The sequence below is a fragment of the Alligator mississippiensis genome, chromosome 6 (assembly GCF_030867095.1).
Source record: "Alligator mississippiensis isolate rAllMis1 chromosome 6, rAllMis1, whole genome shotgun sequence".
Lineage (NCBI taxonomy): Eukaryota > Metazoa > Chordata > Crocodylia > Alligatoridae > Alligator > Alligator mississippiensis.
This window is the reverse complement of record NC_081829.1, coordinates 18,644,174-18,656,509: the sequence shown is the minus strand read 5'-3', so window position 1 is coordinate 18,656,509 and position 12,336 is coordinate 18,644,174.

The following is a 12,336-nucleotide window of genomic DNA, read 5'->3' as shown; positions in this document are numbered from 1 at the left end:
CAGGTTTGGCCTTGAGATGCTACTGTTTCCATGACACCTCTCTCAGGGTTGCAGATTCAGGAATGGGGAAAGGAGGGGGTTAGGTTTATCTTCACAGTGGTGCTAACAGGTCATAACTACCTGCAAGGAGCCAGGCAGGGAGACAGTGCATCAAGTACATTCCCATAAGGGTTGCTGAGAGGGAGCTCTGGGGCAAGACTGGGAGAGGCTGGCAAAGTGTGAATCCCAGCCTTCCAGCCCCTACCCAGAGTGAGAATGACACCAGAGAATTGAGGAGCCTGGCTCCAGTCCCAGTACTGTCCTTCACATGCTTAATTACCTGTTAATACAGGCACATTATGAAGTACACGTGAAGGTCCTTATCAGACCCCTATTAAGCACTCCAGCTGTGTCAGGGCAATGGACAGAGCTTTATGAATAACCTCAGGGCTCCCACACTGTCTCCAGACTCACGCGTTATTTAGAGAGCCTGACCCAGGTTCCTAGCTAGCATGCATATAATCATTAGCTTAATAAAGCAGCTCTCCCTGACCCCACCATTTCCTGCACAACCAAGTGAGCTACAGAGCCATCAGAGGAAGGGGAAAATGTTTAAAACAATGGTTATTTACATGGCTTTGAAGAGCTGGAAGAAAATATGGGACCCTGCATGTAGTGACTACATAGGTATGTAGTTGACATATAGCGGTGATTCTCAACCATGGTGCCACAACACCTTGGGGTGCCTTGAGATCCTTTCAAAGGTGCTGCATAATGTTAGCACTGTTAAGTTTACCAACATGATTGACAAGATAAATCCAGAGCTTTCAAATGGGAATCTATAGTTGTGGTCTTACTGATTTCTTTGCAACAGAAAAAACTGTTCTATTCTTTTTCCATAGTCAAAAGAGAATAAAAACTAAGAGTTGGTATTTTCCGAGGGGTGATACAAGTCTATCCAGGGGTACCTCAAGTTTAAAAAAGTGGAGAACCACTGGTGTATATTGATGTAATGGAGGATGTGCAGTTGGTCATTCAGCTTATGGTAGCTGTGGGTAAAGAGGGTAGGAAGTTTTAGTATAACACTATAGAAAGAAGAGAGACAAGAGCCCATGCATGGTAACTACATCATTACAGAGGTGTCGGGCTGTGAAATGTTCTCATACTCAGTGTCAAGGATAAAGGTATAGGCAGCCCAAAGCAATGGTCAAACCAGGACTGAAGGCCACAGGGTCTACGCCAGAACCAAGCCATGGTCAGAAGCAGCAGATCTGTGCCGGAGTCAGGGAAATGACAGGAAGCAGGAAGATGAGACAGGCAGACAGGAAATGGAGACAAGGCTTATTCTCAGCAGAGCCACTTGAAGTCCAAAGGAGATGCATTCAGCTTGCCACATGGCTGATTTCTGAGGAAGAGATGTGACCACAGAAGAGTTGGGGTTCATGTGGGGTGGGACCTATCCCTGTTACATCATGCTCAGGGCATGGCTATTTAGATAAGCTGGTTTCTTGGCACTCACTCATCATACCCACCATGAAAAAGTGCAATGAACTTGATCCTTCACTGCACTTTGCCTTCAAGTTCAGTCTGAAAGAGACTGGATCACAAAGCAGTTTTGCGCATGTTGCCTTTGACAAGTGGCACCCAGCTGGAGATTTCTCTGAAGGCCAAATTTTGTCCCTATCAAAGTCAATAGCATAAAAGTCATTGCTTGCTATGGCCTTGGATTACTGCATGTAAGGTAAATGAGCTGAATTGTTTTTCAGAAAGTTTCTTTCAGGATTGATTTATACTATGCCCTAAAAAACTGAAGACTCCCTCAAATGTTCCCCATTAACTGTCTGCATCCCTCACCCTAAAGCTTCCAGCAAGAGGAATGGAGATACAGAAATGATTATAGACATACAAATGTTACCCACATACAGATCAACCACATCCACATCTGGGACAAAAGATGTGGTAGCTCTATCACAACAGCATAATTCAACAGTGCAGAGGAGAAGATGGAGATGAATACTTTGCACAACCGAAACTCCAGAGAACAATGTGGTTGCCCAGAACTGGGCAGATACACAACTCCAGGGTTAACAGCCATCCTCCTGTCAAAAGCGCCATAGGAACCTTAGCACAACAACTGATCGACCCTTTAGTTGCAGTTAGTAGTCCCAACCCAGAGTAGTAGTATTCCAATAGGACATTAATACTAGCTCCGAAGGACAGCACTTCCTACCCCGCCAATTTACCTCCCTGCCACAGGATGTGCATTTTCTTCAGCAGACTCCCATCCAAGCAATGGCCATTGCCAACATTGCTTAGAGTCTCAGACATGACAGGAGCACTGCTTAGATTTGTATGAACTCCAGGGGTTCATAAATTGCACTCTCCTTTCCTGGCTGGGAGAGATTCTGCTGAATCCGAAGTGCAATTCTTTCTCCGTGATGAAGCAGCCAGTCGGAACTCCACCGACTTTCCAGCACTCCTCACAGAGGCTGATGCAAATCCGAAGAGACACTGGCTTACCTGCCACGGTGCTACCTCTCTGACTGCCAGCACGGCACAGGGACTGGTGAAAAATGCTGTAAATTAATTAACATCAGACCTCTTGTAGCTGTTCATTTCTGTAAACAAACATTTTAATATGCAGTAATTAATTAAATCTGCCATGCTGTCCCCCTCCTCCCATTGATCTTTCTTCAGCTTTTCTTCTGCTCTGCCTCATCCTTTTTTCGCTTGGTAAAACAGATCACACACAGAGAGACAATGCTGTCCCTTGGCCACCCAGCCACAGCCTAGTTCAAAGGGGTCATTTTGCTCTTCTTAATCAAACCTTGTCTTATTACTTTCTCTTAATATCCTGGTCTCCCCCTCCCTTCCCTTTCCCATCCCTCTCCCTTTGTTCCTCTGTTTTTCTCACTATCCAATTCCCCTTCTTTAGCTCCCAGGCATGAGGAGAGGGCTGCCCTAAAGGAGATTTGGTGTATGCATGGCAAATCCTCTGCCTGTTAGCCTCACATGTGCAAGACTCAGGGAAGAGAAGAGAGACAGAGGGCATGGGGTCCGCAGGAAAGCCAACCCAGAGCATCACAGGTACGTGCAGTTGACTGTGCACCATATAGCCCCCCCCTCTGTGCCCCCTCACCTGACAGTGATAGCAGTGTGGCTGTGCTTCTACCATTATCTACCATTAGGTACTTGTCTCTTCAGCCCAGTCTGCACCTCATACTAGACATTACGATATATTACTCTTGTTCTCTTATTACAGAGAATGGTGATAAAGAGGTCAAGACATCTCCCTAGGGTTCTAGATTTCTGCCAACCAACCCAGCTTAAATGGGCACCTGGTCATTTGGGCTGGGGAGTCAAGGCAGCTGGGTGCCTTACTAGACACATCACTCCCTAATGTGTTGTTGACTACATAGACTGGTGCACCTTAGCCATGCTAGCTTAGGGGGCTGTTAGTCTCAGCTGGACCTCTGACTTGACTTTTGTGTTTAGTAGACCTTTATGAAGTGCCCTAACTGTACAGAATGCTATACAAAACAAAAGGGAAACAGCACAGTCTTTCTGTCTTTTTTCTGTCTTATGCAGTATAAGGGAATATATTTTCTACTGTCTGCCTCTCCAAAGAACAAGAGTAAGAGGAAAACAGTTAGACAGATAACTTAGGGTTTGTGGTGTTGTGTCCCAGTGCCAGAGGGCCTGAACACACCTCTCCACCAGAGTCCACTGACACACTCTAGACACCAACATTCACCAGAGAGGCAGTTCATGGCTAGTCCCTCGTTGTCAGCTGTCATGGCCTTAGTCCCTGACAGGCCTGAGAGCTGGTACTGAGTAAAACCCTGTAGCAACCTCACAGGCAAACTTTGGGTCTGGAGTCAATCAGCAGACTCAGGTGGACAGGGTTATCATAAGCAGGATCTACTCTGTCCTGTTGTCCCTGAGACCCACAGCTGACACAGCATAGACTAGCGCTTTGTCACATTTTTGCCATGGTTTAATACTATTGCCTGTTTGTTTATCTCTCCCCCATCCCAGTCCATCAGGAAGCACAAGGCTGTTCCTGCAGGATATGTCAGCATATCCATGGTATGGCCTCTTGCTTTGTAAAATTCAGATCCTTTTCACAGAGCCATTTATCCACTATCTGGGAGACTCCCATCAGCTCTGAATTCCCCATCCCTGCTCCAGTTTCCTTTGTGTTATTGTCCTTTCCTTTACCAGTCTCCATTTCTCTGCATTCTGCCTTGAAAGCAGAAGTCCCTAGTGCTAACCCTTTGCTGTGCCTCACTTCACAGCAGAAGAGCAAGAAAAGCATCATGAAGGTACAGGGAGATATTTTCTCAGTTCTAATGGCTCTTTATGACTCAAATGCTTCCATAAAAATATATAGATGCAGCCACCAGTAACCTAGTGCTGGCATGTGGAGGTGCCATTGCCAGGATGTATTTTATCCAAATGGCAGAAGAGGGCTCAGCTTGTATCACCACAACCAATTTCATGGTGTCTATGTCTCACAGCTCCAGGTGTTTCCACTGACCAACCCCAGTCTCTGTTCTCTAACCCCTGCTGAGCCAGGTCAGCTCCTCCCAGCTGGAGAACCCAGGGCTCTGCTGCCAGCAGCTCTCCACAGGAACTCAAAGGCTAGGGCCAGGGGCCTGGGGCCTCTTTTAACAAGAGCATACAAATTTGAGAACAACAGCATTATACCTGCAGCCTCCTCCTTCCCACTCCCCATTCACCCCCAAGGGTTCTCTCTGTCAGTTAGTGCTCAAGGGGGGACAACCATGGGTACACCCCACTATTACACTGCTACCTAGCCAGTAGCTCCAGCATGAAGCATTAACAGATGTTATTACAAAAAGCTTCCAGGGAATGGGCTCTTTTCACTGCGACTAAGAGACTGTACCAGGAGAGGAGGAAATTGGAGGTAATATGAATGGATGTTCTAACAGGAAGGGAGACCCTATTTAGGCACATGCACAATGCCCAGCACACAACAGGTCCTACAGATATAACCACTCATTGGAAAAGCCACACAGAAAGTCATGCAGCTACACAAATACATGCACCGTGACTCCCAAGAGGGGATTTGTGTGCGTACGCACATACAATTGTGCACATCCCAGCATTAGCAGAGGTATTCACAATTCACACACACATTTGCACAGGAACACAAAAGAATTAATAGATTTCATAGACACTAGGGCTGGAAGGGACCCTGGAGGATTGAGTCCAGCCCTCTGCCCAAGGGGCAGGAAGTCATCAGGGATCATAGGATCCCAGCAAGATAAACATCCAAATGTCTCTTGAAGGCGTTCAATGTAGGTGCTTAAACCACCTCTGGCAGCAGTCTATTCCAGACCTTGGGGGCTCGGACAGTGAAGAAGTTCTTCCTTATGTCCAGCCTGAAATGGACATGGAGGAGTTTGTGACCGGTCAACCTTGTCATCCCATGGGGTGCTCTGGTGAACAAACGTTCCCCCAGATCCTGGTGAGCACCCCTGATAATCTTATAGGTGGCCATCAGATCACCCCTGAGCCTGCACTTTTCCAGGCTGAAGAGTCCCATGGCTCTCAGCCTCTCATCATAAGGCTCATCCCCCTCTCATTCAAAAACTGCTTGTCCCCCACAGCACACACACTCAATACATTCATATTCACCAACATTCCTCCCCCTTGAACACCCATGCACATAACCAAATACATATCATTTGTAAATACACTTGCACTCATACATTCCATACATTCAGATCTACAAACTTATACACATTCATTTTTATAGATTTACACACAAACATTCTCTCTCTCAAACACACAGGTATGTGCAAATACACATACACAAACATATATTGGTAATAAGCCATTGATTCTGTTCAGACAAACATAAGAAAGCCTTCATTTTCTATTTCTGCTTCCATTCTTTTCCTGTCTGATGATTTGAGCTGCAGCTCACAATGCAGCGTCCAGTCCCAGCATAAAAGGTTAAAAAGAACCAAAGAAAATAACTATGAAACAATGGTGTACTTTGGATGCAAGTATTAACAGGACAGGCAATCAGAAAAGCAGTATAATGAGGAGGGGAGAAAATATGACACTGCACAGCAATTTCCCAATAGTAACCTATGGTCTTCCTCTCCCACCAGCTTTTTTCAGTGTCACCTGCTCAGTACACAGCTAGGCTCAGTAACAATATAATAAGAGAAAATTCCTTAATGGTGAGCTAGTCTTGTGAGTGCCCAAAAGGCCTGGATAGAATAGCCAGCTACCCCGCAGTGCTGCTCTGAGTAGGACTGCAAGACTTTTTGGTGCATATCTCAACCGAGCCATCCAAAGGCAGCAGCTGGAAAACATAGGCTTGGATCTCTGGGAACACAGGCAGCTTTACAAAGGGGACAGCCCATAAACACAGTGAGACAGGACAGAGAGGGGCAGACTCTCTCTCATTCCAGCTTTGCACTGAGGCAGAGGATTCCTCTCCTCGCAACACAGCAGGAAAAGAAGTTCCAAATTATTTCAGCTCCCTGGCCTGAAGACCCATTGGCAACCTCAGGACAGTGATTTTGCCACTTGCCATAGCCCAGATCCAATGCCCATTGAAAACTACCCATTTGGCTTCTGAGGGTTTGTGTCTGGATGCTGTTTTATAAGTATTAGTGATGCAGCCAGAAGGCAAAGTTGGAGGAGAGAGATCTGCATGGACCATGGAGAGAGACCAGGGCTACATGCTAAAGTACCAGAAACTGTACTGAAGCATGACCTCAGTTTGCATCCCTGACCCCCTGCAATGCCACTGAATTCCGACCTCCTGAAACCTGACCCCTTCTCTCCAGTTTCATTCATCATACTACAGCTCTGAGAGTAGTACCAAATATCCCTGACAAGTTTTGTGCTCCCCTGGATATTGAGGCTGAGGCTTTCAATGGCCCTAAAGAAAGCTGGACACAGTGACAACTGTAGACTAGGGCTGTGAGAAGCTTTGGTCCCTGACTCGATTCAGCGGAGATTTGGCCCGATTCAGTGGCTGAATCTACGAATCCAAATTAAATCAGAGAACTCCTTAATCTCTCCGAATCAATTCGGAAAGATTTGGCGATTCAGCCATAGACACAGCTTTAAATGTTTTTTCTACATACCGATGCTGGGGCGCAGGGAGTGTCCCACAGAAGTGCGGGGGGCTCCCCAGCGCAGTCAGCAGCAGATCCGGAAGTGGACCAGAAGCACTTCCGGTCCTCTTCCGGGTCTGCCCGGGAGTGTGCTGGGCCCCGCTTCCCCCAGCTCGGCGACTGATGCCTCCTGGGTCAGGGGGGGCACCTGGGGTCCCCCTGCATCCAATCACCAAGCTGAGGTGGTGTTGGGGGCCAGGGGGGCCTAGCGCACTCCCCAGCGGATCTGAAAGTGGACCAGAAGTACTTCTGGTCCACATCCAGGTTCACTGCCGCGCACGTGGAGGGCCCCCACCCCTCGCACTCCTGTGGGACCCTGCATGCGCCCCAGCATCGCAGCATTCACAAACTGTGCCTGGTACCTCAAGGTATGCAGTAAAAAACATGTAAAGCGATGTCTATGTCTGAATCACTGATTCTCTGAATCAGCATTGAATCTTCAGATTCAGATTCGGCTAAATCGAATCAGGGACAGTGATCCGAATCAACGAATTGAATCACTGTCCCTGATTCAGGCCGAATCCAAATCCAAATCTGAATTGAATAGGGCCCGCTTTGCACACCCCTACTGTAGACCAGACTGGGCACATAAGTGCACTTAATAAGGCACCGAATTGTGCTTCTGTTGTACCCTGCATGAGGTCCTGAAAAACAATTAATGCAAAAGGTGGTGGGTCTTCCACCTCCTTACTTTTTTTTTTTTGTGACTCATATTATGGGTCAGATGATGGCATGGTACAAAAGCAGATGCATGAATGGATTTTCAAGAACTTGAACAGGATGAAACAGAACTGAACATAATACATTGATACATCTAAGAGGTGGGATGAAAGCTGATCCCTAGGTGTTTCACTCTCTTAAACTCCTTTGGAAATCCCAGTCTGGACTATTCCCTTTGCTAACATGGCTAGTAAAGGTGAATAAGCTGGATTCTGCTTTAAATTATATCTATGTGGTCTTATTGTCATCCCAACAGAAGATAATTTCATCTACCACCTCTGGACACCCCAAAGGAAATTTTAGTGTGTTACATGCTTTTTTCTATAACAGTGCACCAATATCCTGGTACAGTATAGATTTCATCTGACATGGATGCTGGTTAATTTGTGCTCTTCACACTATGAAAATGTGATAATAGGGCAGTTATGAATGGAATGGGAGTAACTGTGTCTCAGTGAGTCGGGAAGCATGCAGTAGCATAACTACAGTGGGGCACTGAGGTAGGAGCCCTGGGCACCGACATGGCGGGGGGATGGGGTGAAAAAATAGCAGCTATTGCCACAGCTGCACAATCGCATTGGCAGCATGATGGCAACCAGAAGTCAACACTGCTTCCATGCCTCATAGCTACCTGGGTCTCCTGGCTGACTTGCTATACCTCTGGAAATGTAGCTGGCTGTATGGTGTGAGAGTTTGTGTGTATGGATGCATTTATCCAGGTGGGGGCACAGGAATGTATGGGCATACATGACAGTATGTGTGCAAAAGGGTTGTAAATGTGCATGGGTATATGTTTCCACATGTGCATATTTGCAGTTCCCTCTAATGGGATTTAATGTTAATACTGTTTTGCATTTTCATGGTACCTGCTTGCGAAGGATTTGTTATATACCTGTGACCAAATGCTACTCCTGTTAGCTTGGCTATGGTTGAACCAATGTAGTGAAGAGCGGTGGATAGTTTGAGCAGGCGGTAGCATTCACAGCCCTATCGACAACTGGGTAAACAGTCATTAGTTTACCTTCTTGCTGACAGCCACCCAGAAAATTAACCCAAGCCAGAAGTAGAAACCAGGAGTCCAGCCACCCATGTGCCTGCTCAACCACTTGAGACAATTCTCCTACTCAGTAGTGTGTCCTTATAGTGAAAGGATCCTTTACCATTAAATATCCTGTGACTGAGAAAAAGCGAGCCTTGTATCATTACTCGGAACTGGTGAGTAGCTGGGAAGCAGGTGTGTCTGTCCCGTGCCCCCCTCCCTGCTTAGCAGGTCCCAGGGACAGTCTGTACTCTTGAAGAAACGGGCCTGATCCTGAGCAGCGTCACTGCTGAAGTCAGCAGGAGCTGCCGCCACTGAGTGCCTGGCAGGATCAAGCCCTACATTTGCAGTTTTATTATCCATTTTTCTTTTAATGTCCTGCACACTTGAGAAACTCCGTGCAAGAGCGACAGAACAAGAGAGAAGGAGAAAGAGAACACAAGAGCTCATCACGCCCATAAAAGGGATGGATTCTGATTAGCTGAAGTTATAAAAATGATTTATACTCGCAAACATTATTTCTACTTGTATTGTTTGCCCGCGAGCATTCCCGGCATGTCATGGACACCGTAGCCAGCCTCAGCCATCCCCAGAGACAGGACAGATGGCTAACGTCCCCTTCAGATCAAAGAAACCCCCAAACGTGGAATCGGGGTGACGAGAAGACAGACTTTGCAGTGGCTGTCAGCAGCCCTGAGCCACACAGGGAGGTTTATCCAACTGCAGGCAGAGCAGAGGCCTGGCCATTAGACCAGGGGTCCTGATGTCAATTTCTTTTCCTCTGCACTTGGCATTTCCCAATGAGGAGAATCATGCTGAGTCCTGCCCATATTGTGCGCTTTCCCCGCCTTCCTGCCAGCCCAGATCTGGGTTTATTTCCTCATCCGTGATTATTGTAAAGAGGAGCAGAATGAAATGCAGATGCAAAACATGCTCGTAAGAATTTCCTCTCTCTCTCTCCCCCATCTGCCAGAGAATAGATTTTAATCTTTAATCCATGAGCAATCAGCGAACACTAGCGAATTGCAAATTACAGATGTTTTACTGTCTTTGGCATTTTTAGCTTCCTCGCTTCCCCACTGCCACTCAGTGTCTTTCTCACATCCTCTCCTCTTCTGCATTCATCGGATGCCACACGCCATCACCAAAACCATATGACACTGTCATCATTTGGTAATTAAACCTTTACTCACTTTAAATACGCAAAGCTGGCTGGGGGGAGCAGCTCTTAACCCTTTCTTGACAAGCTTTGCATGAGTCTGGAATCAGGGTGGGTGGGAAAGCCAGGCAGGGGAGGGGTGAGGTCACTGAGAGGTTGAGGATATGTCCAAGTTTAGGTTTGTTTCCTAGGAAGCACAGTCATTCTCATGGATACCAAAACAAGTTGTGATACGTATTGTATGTCCTTGCTTGTTTGCCTCCACTCAAGTATATTTGTGGTGCTAGAAAGAACACATGATCCTGTACAGCATAGTTTAGGTGGCTGCTGGAGGACCCAGGAGACCCTTATGAAGAAGGGGGTCCAGAAAGGTGAGGCATCGCTAAACCCTGTTGTCTTGTTCATCACCCCACAATGAGTGATTCACTCAAGGATGTCTCTTATAGCCCCAATTACAGGGCTTGTCCTTTAACTCAAGCTACCCTGATTCAAGCTGTCAGTTTGGAAAGTCTCTGAGTCAGTCCCCAAGAACAACCAAAATGCCACTTCTCCCATAATCAATGATGTTACAATATTAGCATGCTCCCGCTGTTCAACTTCTGAGAACAGGGCCCTATCTCTCCTCCGGAGAGGACATTTGTAAAGGACTGGGATTGGGCAGTCAGGAGAGTCACCTGTGTGGTGAGGGAAGGGTCCAGAAGCTTGGATTGGAGACCAAGGTAGGAAACAAGAGGAGTTCAGGGATAAGCCAGGTCAGGAACCAAGTCAGGAACCAGTGTCAGAGTGTGGAGCCAAAATCAGAAACAGATCTGGAATTGAAGTTAGGGTTGCAGGGCTGAAACCAAAGTCAAGTAGTGAGCCGAAGTCAGGACAAGGTGAAGTGTTCCAAGCAGGCCAGGAGCATGGCAAGGCACTCTGTTGCTTAGGCAGCTTATTGCGATTTGCTCTGGGCTTATAAAGGCCTAATTTTGCAGCCTTTGGGCATGACGCAGTCTAGTCCCTGACTATTTCCAGTTGAAGCTTGAGGAAAGATTCTCTCCAGCTGGGTTTAGACTCATTACAACAACTTCCAGCCGTCAGCCTTCCAGAGGGGCTGTGCAAACTTCCAGTTGTTCACTCTGACCTGGTGTGACCTCATCTGTTTTTCAGAACTGATCTGAACCATGTCCTGTGTTGCTTATGTGTGAAACCACCAAGGTCCAGACCATCCTATCACAGCACTGCAGCTGGAATACAACAGGGGCAGATTTTGCCCGTGATAACTGAGGGGGCTGGTTTAGAACCAGCTTCCCTTCTGCTTTCACCCCTGCAGCTGCCATACATGTGAACTCAGTGCAGCTTAATTCCTATCACAAATACTTCAATCCTTCTTTCCCCTAGGAAGTAGCATTTTAAGCAAAACTGTGGGAGGGATGGGGGTGCTGTGGTAGAATGGCTGAGACCCAATGCTAGTGTATCAGGTGTGTGAGTTCGAGCCTTGGACTTGTGCTAAAGATCACCCCCGAGTGACCTAACTGTCACTGCATACCGATCATTCACCTCAAGAGTCAAAAGCATCTTGGTGATGCTAGGCCCTTATTGCCTGGTATCTTAACCATGCTGACCTAATGGACCTCTAGGCTTGGGTGGGCCTTTGACCTGATGCAGGGTGGCTTGGGGAGAACTGCTCCAGCCTCAGGCCTCACTGTCTGAGCTGGACAATGGTTTATGGAGCAGTGAATATGAGGAGCCTAAAGTCACCCAAGAATGAGTCACTGCATCCAACTGTGATGGAATAACAGTTCTGGTTATTAGAGCCAGATGGCTTTGAGCTACTTCTGCCCTTGACTCTGCCAGCAGGTGTCACTGCTTGGAGCAGAGCAGAAGGCAGCGGTCATGGCTGCCCTATTCCCCCCACTTGTTCTGCCAGAGAAGGTCTTAGGCACAATAGCTATGAGAGAGCACCTAGGCCAACACTCCCAACCCAACTTTCCATCCGCCAGGTGGACACACCGTTTGTGACCCTGGCTGTCCTAACAAAAATCACTGGGAGATGCAGAATCCAGGAGAAGTGTTTAGATAATAACAGGTAACAAGAGACAGCACTTCTGAAACGAGCAGTCACTGTGTCACCTCCCTCCACTCCCCTTTCGTGGTGGGCTTCCAAGCAACTCCCTTTGTACTGTAGCTCAGGGGCTGCTCCTGAAGATCCCCTGAAGCCCCAAATCAGCTAGAGCCTTAATCAGTGTCTCCACATTTGTCAGATGAACAAGTGTTTGCCTACAGGGCATCTG